The 20731-nt window shown below is 46.2% G+C and overlaps 1 long non-coding RNA gene and 1 pseudogene across 1 annotated transcript in view; both read right to left on the bottom strand.

Moving 5' to 3' along the window:
- Positions 1–637: 637 nt before the first annotated feature.
- LOC105862645 (uncharacterized) overlaps positions 638–20731 on the bottom strand; it is a 51224-nt gene continuing 31130 nt past the window's right edge. Inside the window, exons 2-3 of the long non-coding RNA XR_012913923.1 lie at positions 2851–3031; positions 638–1115 (exon numbers count right to left, since the gene is read on the bottom strand). This is a non-coding gene — a long non-coding RNA (uncharacterized LOC105862645). The remainder of the gene's footprint in view (positions 1116–2850; positions 3032–20731) is intronic.
- LOC142861034 (large ribosomal subunit protein uL1 pseudogene) lies at positions 12793–13833 on the bottom strand (annotated as a pseudogene).

The following is a 20731-nucleotide window of genomic DNA, read 5'->3' as shown; positions in this document are numbered from 1 at the left end:
AACCAATAAGCCCCATTCTGCCGCCTTCGTGCCCAGGCACTGCCACCTTCATCTGCTCATTCGTTCAACAAGCATGCATAGTACACTTGCTACACGTGGACCTTAGGTCAAGTGCTCTAGAGGAGAGAAACAAATATAAAGTAAGTAAACACATATTTCAGGTAGTATTAATTGCCTTGGAAAACCGAAGTATGATAAGGGCGCTCGGGATGGTGGGAATGGGAATCACGAAAAGCCTCTCTGAGAAGGGTGCATTTGAGCAGACACCTGAAGGGAGATAGGGAGCTACACCTGCAGCTCTCTGGGGGAAGAGTGTTCCAGGCAGAGGGAAGAGCCACTGCAAAAGCGCTGAGGTGGGGGCATTTTGGAAGGAGCCTAGCATGGCTGGAGTGGAGTGAGCGAGGGGGAGAGAGGTAGATGAGATCAAAGAGAAACTGGTGCTCAAACTAGACAGGGCCTTGTAGACCACAGTAAGGATTTTAGATTTCTTTCTGAGTAAGGTGGGAAAGGCATCAGAAGTTTTCCCCATTTGACAGGACTATTCTGGCTGCTGTGTTGAGCACAACCTGTAGGGGGCAGAGCAGAAGCAGGAAAGCCACTTAGGCGATGATGGCAGAGCCAGAGCTTTCCTCCCAAATTCCACTCTCTCCTTCCACAGTGTAGCTGGGGACATGGCTGTGCAGAAAAAGGACTACATTTCCCAACCTCCCTTGCAACGAAGTGCAGCCGTGTGAAAACATGACCGAGCATACAATGTGAGCAGAAGTGACATCTGCAACTTTCCTGTCATGTTCTCGAGGGCTCAGCACAGGTAGGCACTGTGCCAGAGGTCTTCCCCTCAATTTTCTTGAGGTACCGTTGACAAATAAATGCTGTGTATGGTGTTTCAGCTGTACAGGGTGATGTTTTGATTTCTGTATGCACTGTGGAATGATTGCCACGGTCAAACTGATTGACATATCCATCGCCTCACATAGCTGCCTTTCTGGGGTCATGTCCTTAAGGGAATGGGCCTTCCTTCCACTTCCTCCTTCTTCCCTTTGCACAGGCTACCGTCTCACAGGCATGATGGCGGCAGCTGGAGCAGCCACCGTTGGCCGCAAGCTGGAATTTACCTGTTGAAGATGACAGGCCCGTGAGCTATAAGGAGCCAGGGCCTTTGACATTGCGGAGTGACTATATCAACCCTGCACTACTTTTGCAGAGGTTCATACGTGAGAAATAAGCAATCTTCTGTCTTGTGCACAACGCTGTATTTTGGGGACTCTAAGATTGCAGCCTGGTCTGTATTGTAACTAATGCAGGGGCTTTGCACTTGCCCAGGCAAGCAGTGACAGGGTGGCTCTGAAGAGGGTGGTAGTGGTGCAGCTGGAGATAAATGACCAGATTCTGGAGGTAATTCAAAGGGTAGAACTGATGGCATTTTCTGAGGCATTGGATAGGGGATTTTGAAAGAAAGAGAAGAGCCAGGAATGACTCTAAGGCCAGGGGCCTAGTAGAGTTGCATTATGCCCTGGGGAAGACTGGAGGACCACAGAGTTTGAGAGGACTATGGGAAACATTCACGTGGAAATGGCAGGTAGCAGCTAGATATGACTGGGATTGATCTGCATAGCTGGCTTTAAAGAGAGATGATGGGATTACTTATGGAGCGAGAATGAATAAGGAAGAACAGAGGTTAAGGACAGTCCTGGGGCATCCCAGAGGGGGGAAGACAAGGAGCCGGCAAAGGAGAGAGGTGGGAGGACAGAGAGGAGTGTCAGGGAGGCCACATGAAGGGAGTGTTTTAAGAAAGAACAAATGACCACCTATGTCAAATGCTGCTGCTAGGATGAGTAAGATGAGGACTGAGAAATGACAGCTGATATTAGTAACATGGAACTCACTGGTGATATTGACAAGAGAATTTTCCATGGAGCATTGAGCACAAGAGAGAATGGGAAGAGAGGAAGTGGAGAAATACAGACAACTCTGAATTCCTGGCAGGTAGCAATCATTAAAGCAATCTAATTTCCACACTTCCTAGCACAGTTCCAAGCCTTCTGAAGGACATGAGGGCACGCAGCGACTAAACCCCGGGCACCTGAGTGACACTGCAGTCTGTCCTCTTCCAAATTCTCCCCATTGCCGAGGCGCCCGGCCCCCGGCCCCCTGCCCCTGCGGCTCTGCCTCTGCCCTGCTAGCTCCCAGGGCTGCTGTCAAGGACCGCCTTGGCAGGCTAGGCAGCCAGGCCTGACTCTCCTGGATCCTAATTAGTGCTGCTGTTAATGATATTTGGCCCCCGTGGAATAGCAACCTGGGAAATTCTGATACTTCCAATTTTCCTCCTCAGTGCTTTCCCCAAAATGCAATTTACCAGTCAGCACCGTGTGCTCCAGCCCTGGGCCTCGGCTGCCTCCTTGCCAGGGAGAATTAAGCCCGTGCCTCAGATGCCACTCCAGAGGACCTAATCAGTTAGCTGAAGTCACCTCGAGGCCATTATCATGGCATTATCATATAAGCACAGGCACTGGCTTTGGGGGAGGCAGGAGGGTTGCTGTGAGGAAGAGGTGGGGAACCAGGCAGCCCTACGCGGCACACAACAAGCATTGCTAGGGCTGTGATCAGAAAACTGGTGGCTGGAAAGCAAGGAGCCCTCTCAGATGAGCTCTGGAGTGTCCAGCAGAGATGCAGCTCAGCCACCCGCTCTTCCCTGATGAGGAGCCTGCACAGTACTCCTCTCTCTGGGGGAGAGGGCGTCAGCAGCCAGAGCCTGGACATCACCCCAGCGCCTGGCATCCTGGGGCCGGGCCTGGTCAAGCCTCGGGCCCAGCTCTCCCCTGTCCCAGCAGCCTCAGTTCCAGCTCTTACCTGGAAATGCTCAGCTCATAGGAGTGTCCTGATTGCCCAGGTCTTTACTCCATTGCTCAGATGGGTGTCCAGCTCTCTGGGGCAGGGGGCTGTGGTGGCCCTGTGCCTCAGGGCCTTGAAGGAGAGGCCAGAGGGCTGCCTTGGGTTAAGGGCATCAGGATTGACCATTCTGTGGCTTCTGCTACAGGCAATAAAGATGGAAAAGCAGCATTTATAAGACATCTGTTACATGGAAGGCCCAAGGTAAGGTCTTTTTGTGGTTGTTATAAAATATATATAATGGGAGGCCGAGACAGGAAGATCATTTTGAGCTCAGGAGTTTGAGACCAGCCTGAGCAAGAACGAGACCCCGTCTCTAGAAATAGAAAATAGAAAATTAGAAAAAATAGAAAGAAATTAATTGGCCAACTAAAAATATATAGAAAAAAATTAGCTGGGCGTGGTGGTGCATGCCTGTAGTCCCAGCTACTCAGGAGGCTAAGGCAGGAGGATCGCTTGAGCCCAGGAGTTTGAGGTTGCTGTGAGCTAGGCTGACACCATGGCACTCTAGCCCAGGTGACAGAGTGAGACTCTGTCTCAATAAAAATAAAGAAAAATAAAAAATATATACATAACATAAAATTTACCATTTTAGCCATTTTAAAGTGTACAGTTCTGCAGCATTAAGTACATTCACACTGTTGTACAGCCACCCATCTCTAGATCTTTTTCATCTTCCCCAGCTGATACTCTGTACCCATTAAACACTAACTTCTTCCAGTGTAGGGTCTTGCCTATTTATCTCTTGCAATCTTTGTTGTGAGGTAGGACTTATCCCATTTTTACAGATGAGGACACTGAGGAGCAGACAAGAAAGCAGTGTGGCCTTTCCTAAGGACAGACAGTCAGCAAGGGGATGTAAACCCCAGTCTGCCTGGTTCCAAAGCCTGTCCTCTTTGCCATGCCCCACCCTGAACTGCCTAAGGTCTAGGACCATTATGGAAATGGCATCGCTGAGTGATGTCACACGCTGAACTGTGGCCCACCGTGGCAGGGCTGCTAGACAGCACAGTTTGTACTTCTCAGAAAGGGTTCCCAGAGCAAAGCCAGGCACTATCGATCAGTCTTTTGACCACCTCACAGCACCCAGCAGGAGACAGTTTCTCACACATTCTCCTTTCAATTGGTACCTCTTTAGCCAGGCGTGGTGGCACATGCCTGTAGTCCCAAATACTCAGGGGACTGAGGCAGCAGGATGGCTTAAGCCTAGGAGTTTCAGGTTGCAATTGTAAGGCTGGTGGTGGGCTCCCCTCTCCTCCCTAGATCAAAATAAGAAAAGGCTCACCGGACCAGACCCTCCAAGCTCAACTGCCAGGTCCCACTGAGAACAACCACACCTAGATGTCCACCTGGATAAGAAAGTTTTGGCTCCTGGATTCCGCAAATATCACCAGCCCCTCCTATTTCTCAATGACCACTAAAGGTCACAGTGGAAAAACCCTAGCTCTTCCCACCAAAAGTCCTCAGCCCACTTAAAACTGTATAAAAGCCTTCCCCCCTTTCAAACAGGTGCGACTTTTCGGGTCCCCTCTCTTGGGACCTGTGAACCTCACCCGGGAGCGCTCAATAAAGCCATGATGTTTGGCCTCCTCCTCTCTCTGTCTGTCTTTTCTTTTCACCACTGCCAAAAACCTTACAGCAATGAGCTATGATGACACCACTTCACTCTAACTCAGGCAACAGAGCAAGACTCTGTCTCAGAAAAAAAAAAATTTAATTACATAAAAAAAAAAAAAATGAGTGCTTCTCTCCAAAGCTGACTGTGCTCATTCCCAGGCATCAGGCCCTTGACACTGCTTGAGGACTCACTCTCTGCAGTGTGGACTAGTGAACCGAGCATGGGCCCTGTGGTCAGACAGGCTTGGGTTTGAATCCTGACTCTGTCATTCTATAACCATTTGAGAGTGACTGTTGGAGAGAAGAGACCCCTAGACTTAGCTCAAGAGATACAGAGATTAGTATCAAGATGCACGAGGAGCCACGTGGGCCCTCTCAGGACAGGGCAGGTGCTGAAACTGGGGAGGAATCTGAATTCAAGACTCTTTGGTGGCTCTTAAGAAGCCACAAGAAGGTCACGGCTCGCTCTTCTCAGGCTCTGCTCACTCTTAGTGTGATTCAGCCACACTGGGCATGTTGCTTCTCTTCCAGTCCCTACTCCCTGCTGGGGGACTCTTTGCTTTCAGCCAAGGTTACTAAGAGAGGGAATCCTATTGGTCTTTTTGCACCAGGCCGTAAGTCCAAGGTAACTAGCCAGCCACAGACTGATGGACCTTAGATCAGAAACTGCCTCTGGTCTAATCACCTAGGGCAGAAGACGGTAGGGTCAAGTATGTGGTGGTTTAAGAAATTGGGGTAAGGGTGATGTCATATGGTATATAACAGTGTTCCACAACCGTTTTGGCACCAGGGACCGGTTTCATGGAAGACAATTTTTTTTTTTAAGATAGAGTCTCGCTTTGTTGCCCAGGCTAGAGTGAGTGTCATGGCGTCAGCCTAGCTCACAGCAATCTCAAACTCCCGGGCTTAAGCAATCCTCCTGCCTCAGCCTCCTGAGTAGCTGGGACTACAGGCATGTGCCACCATGCCTGGCTGATTTTTTCTATATATATTAGTTGGCCAATTAATTTCTTTCTATTTATAGTAGAGACGGGGTCTCGCTCTTGCTCAGATTGGTTTTGAACTCCTGACCTCGAGCAATCCACCCGCCTCGGCCTCCCAGAGTGTGAGGATTACAGGCGTGAGCCACCTGGAAGACAATTTTTTTGAGGACCTGGGAGGGGGTGGTTTCAGGATGATTCAAGTGCATTACATTCATTGTGCAGTCAAACTTCTGTGCTAATGATAATCTGTATTTGCTGCTGCTCCCAGAGCTAGCATTGCCACCTCAGCTCCAACTCAGATCATCAGGCATTAGATCTCATAAGGAGCCTGAAACCTGGATCCCTCGCATGCACAGTTTACAGTAGGTCTGCACTCCAATGAGGATCAAAGGCCACTGCTGATCTGACAGAAGGTGAGCCTATGTGTTGATGCAAGCAGCAGGGAGTGGCTGTAAACACAGATGAAGCTTTGCTCACCTGCTAACTGCTGCTCACCTCCTGCCATGCGGCTCAGTTTCTAACAGCCCACAGACTGGACCGGTCCACGGCCCCAGGGGTTGGGGACCACAGGTATATAATATGGCCTGCTGCAAAGTTTTGACCAGTACACAGTCCCTCAGAGAGCTGCAGGGTGGGAAGGGAAACAAGTCTAATATACTATGCTGTGTTGCTTTAGCCAATTACTTAAATTCTCTGGGTCTCAGTTGTTTTCACATCTATACAAATGGGACAATAACCCTACCTCATAGGGTTGTTTAAAGTCCACTGGAATGCCAAAATATATATATATATATATATTAAAGGAGTGAACAAAAGTCTCCAAGTGCCTGGTACCTGGCATAGAGTAGGTGCTCAATAAAAGTTGGTTTCCTTTTCCTTCTGTAGGAAAGGCTGTATTTTGTTCTCCCTTGTTTCCTTTATTTTCTCCTTTTCCACCCTTTTTGTTTTTTTAAGACAGAGTCTTACTTTGTTGCCCAGGCTAGAGTGAGTGCCCTGGCGTCAGCCTAGCTCACAGCAACCTCAAACTCCTGGGCTCAAGCAATCCTCCTGCCTCAGCCTCCCAAGTAGCTGGGACTACAGGCATGCACCACCATGCCCAGCTAGTTTTTTTCTCTATATATTAGTTGGCCAATTAATTTCTTTCTATTTTATAGTAGAGACAGGGTCTCGCTCTTGCTCAGGCTGGTTTCGAACTCCTGACCTCGAGCAATCTGCCCGCCTAGGCCTCCCAGAGAGCTAGGCTTATAGGCATGAGCCACCGCGCCAGGCCTCCTTTTCCTCTCTTGATATATGTTTTCTTTCTTGCTGAAATGGGCCTCCTAGCCAAGCACCTAGGGGGAGGGAAAAATGGAGTCCCCTCTCTTATAATCCTGAGGAACCAGTATTGCTAGCTAACCCTCTTCAAGAGCCATTGTCAGGATGAGTGATGGGGAGCAAAGAGAGCTCCTACGTCGAAAAGAAGATAAATGTCCCTCCATGCTTAGGAAGACACTGTGATGGAATGCCTGGGACAAGGCAACATTTTTCTTTGAAATGCTATGAGACAATAAAAATAAAAATAGGTCTTCCCCTAGGGACCCAGGGCAGAAAACTTATTTTTCAGTGGCTAATCCATGCTAAAAGGAGTTGTCCTAAGCCTCATTCAATCATTGACTCTGCAAATATTTATAAAATGTTTACTGTGTGGCTGTCTCTGCTCTCACGGAACTTTTAATCTTATCAGGGAGAGAGGTGAGTCAAACAATCCTACTAATGGATATATAAGTAGAAACCATGGTGAGTGTTACCAAGGAAAGAGGCATGATTCTATGAGAACTCGTAATAAAGTATCTGACCTAGATTGGGAAGCCAGACCGGGCTAAAGATTTAGACCTTCACTTTGAGAGTAATGGGAGATCACTGGTGGGTTTAAGCAAGGTTTTGGCATAATCAGATGTGCATTTTGAAAGGATTACTCTGGCTACAACCAGGAGAACAGATTGAAGGGGGTCTGTTGTGGTAATTCAGCAAGAGATAACGGGGTCTGGCTCTGGTAGTGGTGGTGTTGGGAGAGAGAGAGAGAGAGAAGTTGTGGATAAAAGAGAGATTTACAGGACTTGATGATTGATTGGATATGAACTGAGAAGGAACATGAGGATGGCAAGGATCCTGGCTTGTGTAAATGGATGGAAGATGACAAGTGATGTCTTAGACATGCTGCCTGTGAAGTGCCTGTGTGACAGACAAGTGCCAAAATTGAGTGGGCAGCTGGATACATGGTCTGGAGCTCCAGGGGGAGTTCAGGCCTGGAGAGGATAAGTGTATGGGTCATTTGCTCAGAGGTAGTTCGAAGGCCGTTGATGAGCGCATTCAAGAAGAAAGCAGAGAGTGAGAAGAAGAGAGCCTGGGGCCAAACCCAGAGGAACTCAGACATGTCACTTAGGGCAGTGGTTCTGAAAGTGTGGTCCCTGGAACCCTGGAGGATCCCCCAGACACATTCAAGGTCTGTGAGGTTAAAATTGTTTTCCTAATACCATAAGATAAATTGTTGGCCTTTTTCACTAGGTGGCATTTGCACTGATGGTGCAAACGCAATTGCAGGTAAAACAGCCTATCCCTCAGCACAAACCACAGCAGTGGTGCTCACCTGTACCCATGGTCATGGTACTCTTCACTGCCATGCATGTGCACTAAAAAAGTTTCATGGGCCAGGCGCGGTAGCTCATGCCTGTAATCCTAGCACTCTGGGAGGCTGAGGCGGGCAGACTGCTCGAGGTCAGGAGTTTGAAACAAGCCTGAGCAAGAGCGAGACCCCATCTCTACCATAAATAGAAAGAAACTAATTGGCTAACTAATATATATAGAAAAAATTAGCCGGGCATGGTGGCGCATGCCTGTAGTCCCAGCTACTCAGGAGGCTGAGGCAGAAGGATTGCTTGAGCCCAGGAGTTTGAGGTTGCTGTGAGCTAGGCTGACACCATGGCACTCACTCTAGCCTGGGCAACAAAGCGAGACTCTGTCTCAAAAAAAATAAAAATAAAAAAGTTTCATGGTCACTTAGGAATGTTCTTGAGAAAACAGTAAAAATTATCAATTTCTATTAAATCTTACCCTTTGGGTACGTTTTTTAAGTATTCTGTCCGACAAAATAGGAAGTACACACAAAGCACTTCTTTTTTTTTTGAGACAGAGTCTCACTTTGTTGCCCAGGCTAGAGTGAGTGCCGTGGCCTCAGCCTCGCTCACAGCAACCTCAAACTCCTGGGCTCAAGCAATCCTTCTGCCTCAGCCTCCCAAGTAGTTGGGACTACAGGCATGTGCCACCATGCCCGGCTAATTTTTTCTATATATATTAGTTGGCCAATTAGTTTGTTTCTATTTATAGTAGAGACGGGGTCTCGCTCTTGCTCAGGCTGGTTTTGAACTCCTGACCTCGAGTAATCCGCCCACCTCGGCCTCCCAGAGAGCTAGGATTACAGGCGTGAGCCATCATGCCTGGCCCACATGAAGCATTTCTGCTGTATCCCAACACACAATGATCATCTCCAGGAGAAGCACTTCTGCAATTGTTTGAGTTTCAAGCAGAACTAGACTCTTTTTTCATGGAGCGCCATTTTTACTTGGAAGAATGACTGGGAGACAAACTATGATTATTCAGATCTGAGTGTTTGGCAGATAGTTTCCCCAAAATGAACAAAGTGAGCCTGTCACTTCAAGGAAAACAACTGACAGTATTTGTTGCCAATAATAAAATTCAAGCTTTCAAGTGAAAAATTAGAATTTTTGGAACACTTGTATCTGCCACCATGAACTTGAAAGCTTCCCAATACTTAAAAACTTCTCTGATGAGATTGATAGTGATATAATGAATATGATTTTTAAAATATTGAATAATGAAATGTATCAACATTTAGAAGATCTGTATAATTCAGCAGATCTATATTGTCCAAATGACCAGTGCATGATAGTACAAAATCTCTTTGAAGTTCACAATAGACCAATGAATTTTAATGTAACAGAATAGGAATTGATATGGTTTAAGAGTCCACATCGCAACTGACTTTTAACCAACTACTGTGTGTCAAGTTTTGGTGTAGTATCAAAGAAAAATATCCACCATTATCTGAAAATGAAAATATTTCTCATTTTCCAAACCTAGGGGACCAAATTTGCTTCATATACTTCGACCAAAACAACATATTGAAACGAATTAGGCTGGGTGCAATGGCTCATGCCTGTAATCCTAGCACTCTGGGAGGCCAAGATGGGAGGATCACTTGGGCTCAGGAGTTCAAGACCAGCCTGAGCAAAAGCAAGACCCCATCTCTGCTAAAAAGAAAAAATTAGCCAGGTGTGATGGTGCACACCTGTAGTCCCAGCTACTCGGGAGGCTGAGGCAGGAGGCTCACTGGAGCCCGGGAGTTTGAGGTTGCTGTGAGCTAGGCAGACGCCATGCACTCTACCTGGGAAACAGAATGAGACAAAACTCTGTTTTACAAAAAATAAAAGAAAGAAGGCCGGGCGCGGTGGCTCAAGCCTGTAATCCTAGCTCTCTGGGAGGCTGAGGCGGGCGGATTACTCGAGGTCAGGAGTTCGAAACCAGCCTGAGCAAGAGCGAGACCCCGTCTCTACTGTAAATAGAAAGAAATTAATTGGCCAACTAATATATATAGGAAAATGAGCCAGGCATGGTGGCGCATGCCTGTAGTCCCAGCTACTTGGGAGGCTGAGGCAGCAGGATTGCTTGAGCCCAGGAGTTTGAGGTTGCTGTGAGCTAGGCTAACGCCACGGCACTCACTCTAGCCTAGGCAACAAAGCGAGACTCTGTCTCAAAAAAAAAAAAAAATAAATAAATAAATAAAAGAAAGAAAGAGAAAATAAACTGATTAAATGTAGAAATGGATAAGAGAATACAGGTGTCTTCTATTAAGCTAGATATGAACAAGATTTGTAAAAATGTTAAGCATGCCAATCTCATTATGATTCTTTTGGGAAAATATAGTACTTTTTTTCAACAAAATGTGTTATTTGCATTAACATACAATGGTTTGTTATTTTAAATGGATTAATAAATATCCTTTTGACGTTTCAGTTTTCTTTTTTCCTTTTTTTTTTTTTTTTTTGAGACAGAGTCTCGCTTTGTTGCCCAGGCTAGAGTGAGTGCCATGGCGTCAGCTTAGCTCACAGCAACCTCAAACTCCTGGGCTCAAGCAATCCTGCTGTCTCAGCCTCCTGAGTAGCTGGGACTACAGGCATGTGCCACCATGCCCGGCTAATTTTTTTCTCTCTATATATTAGTTGGTCAATTAGTTTGTTTCTATTTATAGTAGAGACGGGGTCTCGCTCTTGCTCAGGTTGGTTTGGAACTCCTGACCTTGAGCAATCAGTCCATCTCGGCCTCCCAGAGTGCTAAGATTACAGGCATGAGCCACCGCAACGGCTTTTTTTCTTTTTCTTTTTATTTTTAGAGACAGGGTCTCACTCTGTTGCCCAGGCTGGAGTGCAGTGGCCTGATCCTAGCTCACTGTAGGCTTGAACTCCTGGGTCCAAGTGATAACTCCTGCCTCAGCCTCCTGAGCAGCTGGAACTACCGGTGTTCACCACCACACCTGGCTAATTTTAAAATATTTTTATAGAGGTGGTGTCTTCCTATGCTACCCAGGCTGTCTCCAACTCCTGGTCTCACACAATCCTCATGCCTTGGCCTCCCAAAGTGCTGGGATTACAGGCATGAGCCACCGAGCCTAGCCTCAGTTTTCATTATAATACAGTAAATATTGATAGATATAACCAAATAAACAAATGCTTTTGGAGACTAAAATCATTTTTAAGAGTATAATGGAATCCTGAGATCAAAGAATTTGAGAATTGTTGATTTAAAAATAGTTATCCCTTTTCAAGGCTGACATTGAGGAAGGAATAAATAAATAAATAAAAAATAGCCATCCCGTTGTTTTAAGAGATTATTCCATCCATCTCCATGAACAAACAGTTTGGAATAAGGAATCTCTCCCAATTTGTAAATATCTTGAGGAATGAAGATCATCACAACTCACACAATGTTTTGGAGCTGTAGAGACGGACTCCATCCATTCCAAAAAAGGCTCCCATGGCAGGACCGCCATCAGAGAGCACCCACTCTGTCCTCCTCTCTTCCCCCAGAAATGGCTCAAATGATTCAGTCAAACCCGGCATCTTACTCCATCAATCCCACCCCCTCTTCCCATCAGCACATTCCACCCTCAAGCTTTCAAGCTGAGCGTGGTCGGGGTAGTGCTGGAGGAAGGGAGGAATGAAGGGGCAGATAGGGTCAGACCTGTTTCTAAAACGCCAGCACATTCAGTTTGTCGGGTATTTTGCATGAATTTCCTCTTGAGTTCACAGGCTCCTAACTCAGCAGAATTAAAATGGGATGAAGTAATTAGAGCAGCAGCCTGTGAGGATGTTCTGGGCCTGGCATGCAAAGGAAATGTGGGGCAAGGGGAGAGGAAAGGGAGAAAGAGCCTTAAAGTAGAGGGGGAGGCAAGAGGCCCATCTCAAGGATCGGCTCCTTGGGAAAGACCTTCCCAGCTTCCATAGTCTGTTGGTCAGCAGCTCTCCCCCAGCTCTGCCTCTAAGAACCTACTCATGGTCTGACCCTTCACAATCAGGCTCCAGCCTCCCTTTCTAGGCCCCTTCTCAGATGCTTCCACCAGATGCTTCTTACCTCTACTCATACTAAACTCACCATTCTGCCCCAATGCTACAGTTCTTTGTGTCTTTGTACCTGCATTTATTATGCTGTACTGAAATCATTGTTTACATGTTTAACTCTCCCATGAGACCACTAGTTCCCCAACCTCTGGATTTCACACATGCATTGCATCCTACTTCCTAAGCAAATTGCTACTTCATAATAAGACTTTCTGTCTTTAGTCCCCAGACAGACTCCTAAATTAGTTTAAACCCACAAGCTTTAAGTTATAAGCAGGATGATGCAGTCTGGTGAGTGTGTCGTAGTTTGAGTTTCGGTGCTAATACTATGTTGAGAGCAGGCGTGTAACTGGTTAAAGGACATAATTTGAAGGGATTGGTGGGTGGGTTATTTATGCCTGGGCCATGAAAACCCTGAATGCCTGGCTAATTTTGATAAAAGTTGATGACTACATTCAATTACCCATCAAAGACAGAGCCAGAGGCAGCCTGGGGCAGCCTGTTCTGGTTTCACCAGCTTTTCCTGTAAAGCCTGTTGGATCTCTCTATAGAATTCCTGTCCTTCCCCCAACCAGAAGGGGGAAGTGCTATTTTTTTAATAGCACTAGGATTTATTAGAAAGTGCCTTCATACAGACCCCAGGGCTGGCCCATTGGTACTCTAGAGGTATAAAGCCCAGACATTCTACTAATTAATTCTTCTTGAGCAGTGACACCAAGAAGCTGACAGTCAGCTGGATGTTGTACACAAGTTCATCATCTGTCATCTCCATATGGCCAGCAGCCATGTCCAGACATAGCACCTTCCTTACCTGGAGCTTGACTGTGGACCTCACCTCATCTACTTTAGCCACCACGTTTTTGTTGTGTGTCAGCGGGGAAGGGAACTCTCCAGCTTCATTTAGTCCGGGGCCCAGGATTCATGGGATCTGCTGAAGCAGAGACTCCATGGCTAAAAAAAAAGGGTATCATATCTCCTGGCCAGCTCTTTGACCATATTCTTATTCTTGCCAAGTGTCTTCAGCACCTTGATGGCCATGTGGCTTTGCAGCTTTGGCCACATTACAGTGCGGCTGGTCCCCCAGGACACATGCAGAGAACTTGGGGCGGGGAGTGGACTTAAGCCTGATGGTGCTCAAGAAGTATTTGTCCTTTTGAGGGTCATAGCTGTTCAAGCTGATCTGCGGCTCCACTGTTTGCAAACGCCTCCAGCACCTGTGCTGGGTCCAGTGTAGGACTTCCCCTTCCCGCACCGCCTTGCACAGGGTGTCCAGACAGACTTTGCTGATCTTGGCACCTTGAGCCCCAGGAACCAGAAAAGAGCAAACCCTAACTCTCTTGACGTCTGGAACTCTACTCTTTTCCCCCTTCTGAGGATGGGAGGGTAGGAGGTGGCATGAGAGCCTGTGTTTGTCATGTGTGGTAAATCCATGTCTCCTGAGTGAAGTCCTCCTCATTAGATGAGAAAGGCTCACTCTTACTCCCACCTTTGGAAAGAGGAATTTTTAACCAGTAACACCGCTCAACATATATGCACACCGTATTTTTTTGCAATATGACAAAGGATTGCTTAATTTTCATTTTGCCAAGCAAGGAAGCCCATGCCAAACAAACAAAATCAATGACAACGGCTAGGCGAGGTTGCTCACGCCTGTAATCCTAGCAATCTGGGAGGCCGAGGCGGGCGGATTGCTCAAGGTCAGGAGTTCAAAACCAGCCTGAGCAAGAGCGAGACCCTGTCTCTACTATAAAGAGAAAGAAATTAATTGGCCAACTAATATATATAGAAAAAATTAGCCAGGCCTGGTAGCACATGCCTGTAGTCCCAGCTACTTGGGAGGCTGAGGCAGCAGGATTGCTTGAGCCCAGGAGTTTGAGGTTGCTGTGAGCTAGGCTGACGCCAGGGCACTCACTCTAGCCTGAGCAACAAAGTGAGACTGTCTCAAAAAAAAAAAAAAATCAATGACAACTACCATCTATTATCAACATCTTTTTTTTCCCAGCTGATAAGCAGAGACAACTATCAACATCTTTTGAGGAAAGAATGTATATAAGAATATAACTTCATTGGCATTTGAAATCCATCTGTGTGGTTTAAAAATGAAAAAAAATAATAGCAAAATTAGAATTTTTTATAAAAAATAATAAAAAATGTATTAAAAAAATAAAGAATATAACTTCAACTAAAGAGAAAAGGTTTGGCCAGGCATGGTGGCTCACGCCTGTAATCAATCCTAGCACTCTGGGAGGCTGAGGCGGGCAGATTGCTCGAGGTCAGGAGTTCAAAACCAGTCTGAGCAAGAGCGAGACCCCGTCTCTACTATAAATAGAAAGAAATTAATTGGCCAGCTAATATATAAATTAGCTGGGCATGGTGACACATGCCTGTAGTCCCAGCTACTCGGGAGGCTGAGGCAGAAGGATTGCTTGAGCCCAGGAGTTTGAGGTTGCTGTGAGCTAGGCTGACGCAGTGGCACTCATTCTAGCCTGGGCAACAAAGTGAGACTCTGTCTCAAAAAAAAATAATAATTAAATAAATAAATAAATAAAGAGAAAAGGATTTATATTGAATATACTTAACTTTACTTAAAGGCTCACTATTTTTTTTTGAGACAGAGTCTCACTCTGTTGCCCCAGATAGAGTGCCATGGCGTTATCCTAGCTCACAGCAACCTCAAACTCCTGGGCTCAAGCAATCCTCCTGTCTCAACCTCCCAAGTAGCTGAGAGTACAGGCATGTGCCACCATGCCCAGCTAATTATATATATATATATTTTTTTTTTTTTAGTTGTCCAGCTAATTTTTTTCTTTTTCTTTAGTAGAGATGGGGTCTCGCTCTTGCTCAGGTTGGTCTCGAACTACGGAGCTCAAACGATCCACCTGCCTCAGCCTCCCAGAGTGCTAGGATTATAGGTGTGAGACACCATGCCCTGCCAAGGCTCACTATATTGTCCTTGCTTTTTCTAGTGATAGTAAAATGGAACTGTGAATTACCGTCACATGGAATTTGGGAAGAGCGTAACGGGCCTGTGAGCTCCTCTAGGCAGGGAGTGGTATTTATCCATCTGTATATTCCCAGTACCTAACCCAAAGCCTGGCTTATGATAAGTGCTCACCATGTTTGTGGAAGAATGGAGGAGAAGAAGGGAGGAAAGAAGCAATTCCTATTTGAGGACTGGGAAAGGAAACAGATATTAAGCTCTGTTGTACTTGGGACCTAGAACAAATTGTCTCTACTGAACTCTACTCTGTGACATCTTTGTGAAGCAAAGATCTGATTATCCTACCCCCTTGTTTAACAATCTTCAAGAGTTGCCCACTGCCTATGGGAGAAAGTCCAAACTCAGCAGAGTACACCCCCAACCCCTTCACCACTGCTCTCCACCTCCCTTCCTAGTCCCCTTTTTAGACCCCCACAGCTCAGGATGCACTAGCCCTCTACTCATAGGAAAAGTCTCATTCTCCCATTCCCCCAGGGCCTTGGTGTCTATTCATCTTCGCTTCCTTCTGCCTGGAATCTGCTTTTCCCTCCTTTTGGAGTGGCCAACTCCTAACTCATCCTTTAAGAAGATCCAGCCATGGCCAGGCACGGTGGCTCATGCCTGTAATCCTAGCACTCTGGGAGGCTGAGGCGGGAGGATCGCTCAAGGTCAGGAGTTCAAAACTAGCCTGAGCAAGAGCAAGACCCCTTCTCTACTAAAAATAAAAAGAAATTAATCGGTCAACTAAAAATATATAGAAAAAATAAGCTAGGCATGGTGGCACATGCCTGTAGTCCCAGCTACTCGGGAGGCTGAGGCAGGAGGATCGCTTGAGCCCAGGAGTTTGAGGTTGCCGTGAGCTAGGCTGACGCCATGGGACTCTAGCCCGGGCAACAGAGTGAGACTCTGTCTGAAAAAAAGAAGATCCGGCCATTTGTCTCAACTTCCCTGATTAAAAGAAGAAGAAGATCCTGCTAAAGCGTCTTTCTCTCCCTCCGTAATGTTGGCTATTTTCTTCTCTGAGGTCATACGGTATGTGTATAATAGCACTTATCAACCTGGATCTGCATTATGATTTCTATCCCTTTCCCAAGGACATCCCTACAAGACTGTGGCTCTTTTTTTTTTTTTAATTTTTGGAGGCGGGGTCTCATTCTGTTGCCCAGGCTGGAGTGCAATGGCCTGATCATAGCTCGCTGTAGCCTCCAACTCCTGTGTGCAAGTTATCCTCCCACTTCAGCCTCCTCAGTAACTGGGACTACGGGCGCATGCCACCATACCTCGTTAATTTTTTAGATTTTTTAAATTTTTTGTAGAGACAGTGTCTCACAATGTTGCCCAGGCTGGTCTCAAATTCCTGGCCTCAAGTGATCCTCCCATTTCTGCGTCCCAAAGTGCTGGGATTACAGGCGTGAACCAACATGCCTGGCCAAGACTTTGGCTCTTTTTTTTTTTTTTTTTTAAGACTCTGGCTCTTATTTATTTATTTATTATTATTATTTTTTTTTTTTTGAGACAGAGTCTCGCTTTGTTGCCCAGGCTAGAGTGAGTGCCATGGTGTCAGCCTAGCTCACAGCAACCTCAAACTCCTGGGCTCAAGCAATCCTGCTGCCTCAGCCGCCCGAGTAGCTGGGACTACAGGCATGCACCGCCATGCCCGGCTAATTTTTTCTATATATATTAGTTGGCCAATTAATTTCTTTCTATTTATAGTAGAGACGGGGTCTCGCTCTTGCTCAGGCTGGTTTTGAACTCCTGACCTCGAGCAATCCGCCCACCTCTGCCTCCCAGAGAGCTAGGATTACAGGCGTGAGCCACCGCGCCCGGCCAAGACTCTGGCTCTTGAAGGGCAGGTACTATGACTTTTTTCATTCTCATACCCCCAGTGTCTGGTATTATTTGTGAATAAATGACTGAAAGAAAAACAACAACAACAATGAACCAACCAACTAACCCCCTTCCTTTCTGGGCAGTCCAGAGTTAGAGACAACTATGGATTGGGGAAGTAAAATTTAAGTTCTGTAAAAGTTGTCAGAATTGGCCGGGCGCTGTGGCTCACGCCTGTAATCCTAGCTCTTGGGAGGCCGAGGCGGGCGGATTGCTCAAGGTCAGGAGTTCGAAACCAGCCTGAGCAAGAGTGAGACCCCGTCTCTACTATAAATAGAAAGAAATTAATTGGCCAACTGATATATATATAAAAAATTAGGGCCGGGCGCAGTGGCTCACGCCTGTAATCCTAACTCTCTGGGAGGCCGAGGCGGGCGGATTGCTCGAGGTCGGGAGTTCGAAACCAGCCTGAGCAAGAGCGAGACCTCGTCTCTACTATAAATAGAAAGAAACTAATTGGCCAACTAATATATATAGAAAAAATTAGCCGGGCATTGTGGCACATGCCTGTAGTCCCAGCTACTTGGGAGGCTGAGACAGAAGGATCGCTTGAGCCCAGGAGTTTGAGGTTGCTGTGAGCTAGGCTGACGCCACGGCACTCACTCTAGCCTAGGCAACAAAGCAAGACTCTGTCTCAAAAAAAAAAAAAAAAAAAAAAAAAAAATTAGCCGGGCATGGTTGCGCATGCCTGTAGTCCCAGCTACCCGGGAGGCTGAGGCAGAAGGATCACTCAAGCCCAGGAGTTTGAGGTTGCTGTGAGCTAGGCTGACGCCATGGCACTCACTCTAGCCTGGGCAACAAAGCGAGACTCTGTCTCAAAAAAAAAAAAAAAAAAAAAAGTTGTCAGAATTGAAATGGAGTCACTAATGTTAAGAAAACCCTGACAAACAGGTAGGGAAGACCATGAAGAGAGGGTTCTCATGTTGTATGCCTGATAACAACAACAAAAATCCCAAAAGACTGCAAAACTCACAGCCTTGCATAAAAGCCATTACAACCTTACACAAAAAATACTTCTGCAAAGACATCTGCCCAGCAACTGTCTGTCCAAGCTCAGACTGGCATCGCCCTTGTTATTGATCTTCGTAGCCGAGGATAGTTATTTCAAAACAATCCTCCTCATCTTTTCCTTTAAAACTCCTTGTCTTCCTTTACCTCCCTGAATACATACATAGTTTACTATGACACACACATTCCCATTGCAATGCTCTCTTCCCAAATAAATATCTTTTCTTTTAGAGAGCCTCTCTCTGTTTGTTATTTAGGTTGACAGTTCCTTCTCCATAGGGTATAAAAAGTGGTCTGAGATGACTCCACTCCCTGACCAAAACAGAAGTGCAGCCTTCCTTACCTTTAATGCCTGAGGCAGTGCTGAGGAAGGGCATGAAAAATTCAGGTTTCATTTCACCCACAAAGTCACTTATACAAACCCGTTTACCCCCATCTTGAATCCATTAATGCCAAGAGTACCAACAGCAGCCTTAGTGGTCAATAAGGGGAAACAGAGTCTGGGTTGAGGGCTTCAAATTTAGGTTTTTGTTGAAACTGAAGTTGTAGCTGAAAAGTGAGTAGAGTCTGGGTATGTTAATCACTCCTACACATTCGCCAAATATAAAATGTGGGAAAACATATGATCTCGCCCATGAAACTATCCTTCCCCATGGTCTTTCTCTGCTTGTTCCTAATTATTATTAAAATTTTAATGAGTCACCCTCTATCAATTCCACATTAATTTCTTTTAGCCATTATACTGAAAGAAAAAAAAAATGGGCCAGGATGTGCTTGTTGACTCATAACTTTAATACAACTTGGGCATGGCTAAGACTCCTTTGACCCAGGCTCCACCTGCCTTCTGACAGATGAGCTCTGAAGGAGTTCAGGAAATGCCACCCAAAAATGTGCCACTTTGGACTTCAAACAAGGGCAATTAGGGGAAAGCAAATGCAGGGAGGGGCTTTCTCTGAACTTCCCTATCTGCCTAAAGACAGATCCTCCAAAAGGAACTCCATTGTCCTGAATCCTCTCCCCAGGAATGTCATCAACCAGGGAAGATTAACTTGCATCACAGGAGAGGAGACTGGAGGTCGACATCAGACCCAGATAGTCTCAGCCTGTCACCTGCTCTTCTGAGGGCTCACTCACCCTTCCCCAAAATCACTTACTCATTCAAGCAGTTTCTAAATTCTGAAAAAAATCAAGAATACTTGTGCCCATCCAAGTCCAGACACACTTGCAAGATCACAGAACTTTAACTTTCCCTGGAGCTCTATAGCAACCTGGAGCCCGCAGTGCAGGTAGGTTATCACCATCCCAGAGCAGGAGAGGTGCTGGGAAAACCAAGACACAAAATACTCAGGGGTTAGGGAAGACCAAGTGGGAGAGAGAGAACAAAGATATTCCGAGAGAAAAGTGACCAAAGGAAGCAGGAAAGAGCCAGAGAAGGAAGCTAACAAGAAAAGAGGAGGGAGCGTATGGAGATGAATGATCACACAGGTGAAAATAAGGAAGGGGGAAAGGGGTGTGAGGAAGGGGCCAATCCTGTTAGAAAAAACATTCATTTCCTCAAGAGTAGGAGCAGCCTGATAATCTCTTCTTTTTCTTTTCTTTTCTTTTCTTTTTTTTTTTTTTGCATCCCCCATATAACCCCCAAAATTACTTAGTAAGTACTCAGTTGATTCCAGCACTATTCATGGACCAGGCTTTCAATAGCAGAATCCAAGTCTCTGGTCCATTAGAATCCTGGAAGTAAGTTTCTGGCATTCATGGCACCTCCTAAATTCTCTTTCCATTCTAGGCTCTCAGTCTCGTCTGTTAGAGGCAAGATTTTGTGTTGCATAGACTTTGAGTCAGCGGAGGCTACCCCAGGGGCAAAACTGTTCCCTGTGCTAGTAAGTCTGTACGCCCAAAAGGAGGCTGCAGATCATGGTTAACCCATCAAGTTATGATTTTTGTCCATTTCTTCCAAATGTTAGTAAATAATTCCCTTCGGATGCAGAGGAGATCCCCAAAATTTGTGTTGAGGATGCCTGGTTTTGAGTGCACACTCTGCCTATCTCCCCTTGTGGGGAGTGAATTTTCACAGAGAACTTCTCTCAGCACAACGGGCCGCTTTTCCAGGCTAGGTCGCCGATCCGGGCTCCCTCTCTAGCGCTCTTCAGCTAGCTCTTGACCCAACTGCCTGTCCCCCCTGCTCTCTGGCCCTGCCTGGCTTCTAAGAGCAGGCCTTAGGCGGATTGCTCAAGCACTGTCTGCCCTGCTAGGCTTCTCAATGGCTTGGTGAAGATGTTTCCAACACTTTCCCTTCCAGATCTCCCAACAAATCTATTCCTAGGGTCATCTTGGTAGAGAATCCCAACATCTTATAACTTCATGTTTTATAAATTTCTGTCTGATCTCCCTTTAGCTTTGCAGTTAAATCCACTGGTAATAGGGAAATAGCTCATGTTAAAAAAAAAAAATCCTCAGAGACTAGAAACCTGGTCCCTAACTTCCAGTTCTCTTTTCTTGTGACCTAAATATCCTGGCTCCTCAGAGTTACAGGCCCTGTTGGAACCTCTTTGAGCTCCACCATTTATCTCTAGAAAAGCACTGAATATAGCAAGAGGCTAGGGGCATGCTGACATCTGCTCATCAGCAGAGCAGAAATGATGTCTTCAATTTCCTTTCTCAATTAATTTATTCCCAGGCTGCTCCCTCCCCACCTT

This window comes from Microcebus murinus, chromosome 21, assembly GCF_040939455.1.
Source record: "Microcebus murinus isolate Inina chromosome 21, M.murinus_Inina_mat1.0, whole genome shotgun sequence".
Taxonomy (NCBI): domain Eukaryota; kingdom Metazoa; phylum Chordata; class Mammalia; order Primates; family Cheirogaleidae; genus Microcebus; species Microcebus murinus.
Note: the sequence above shows the minus strand (reverse complement) of the source record. Positions and strands in the feature narration are given on the sequence as shown.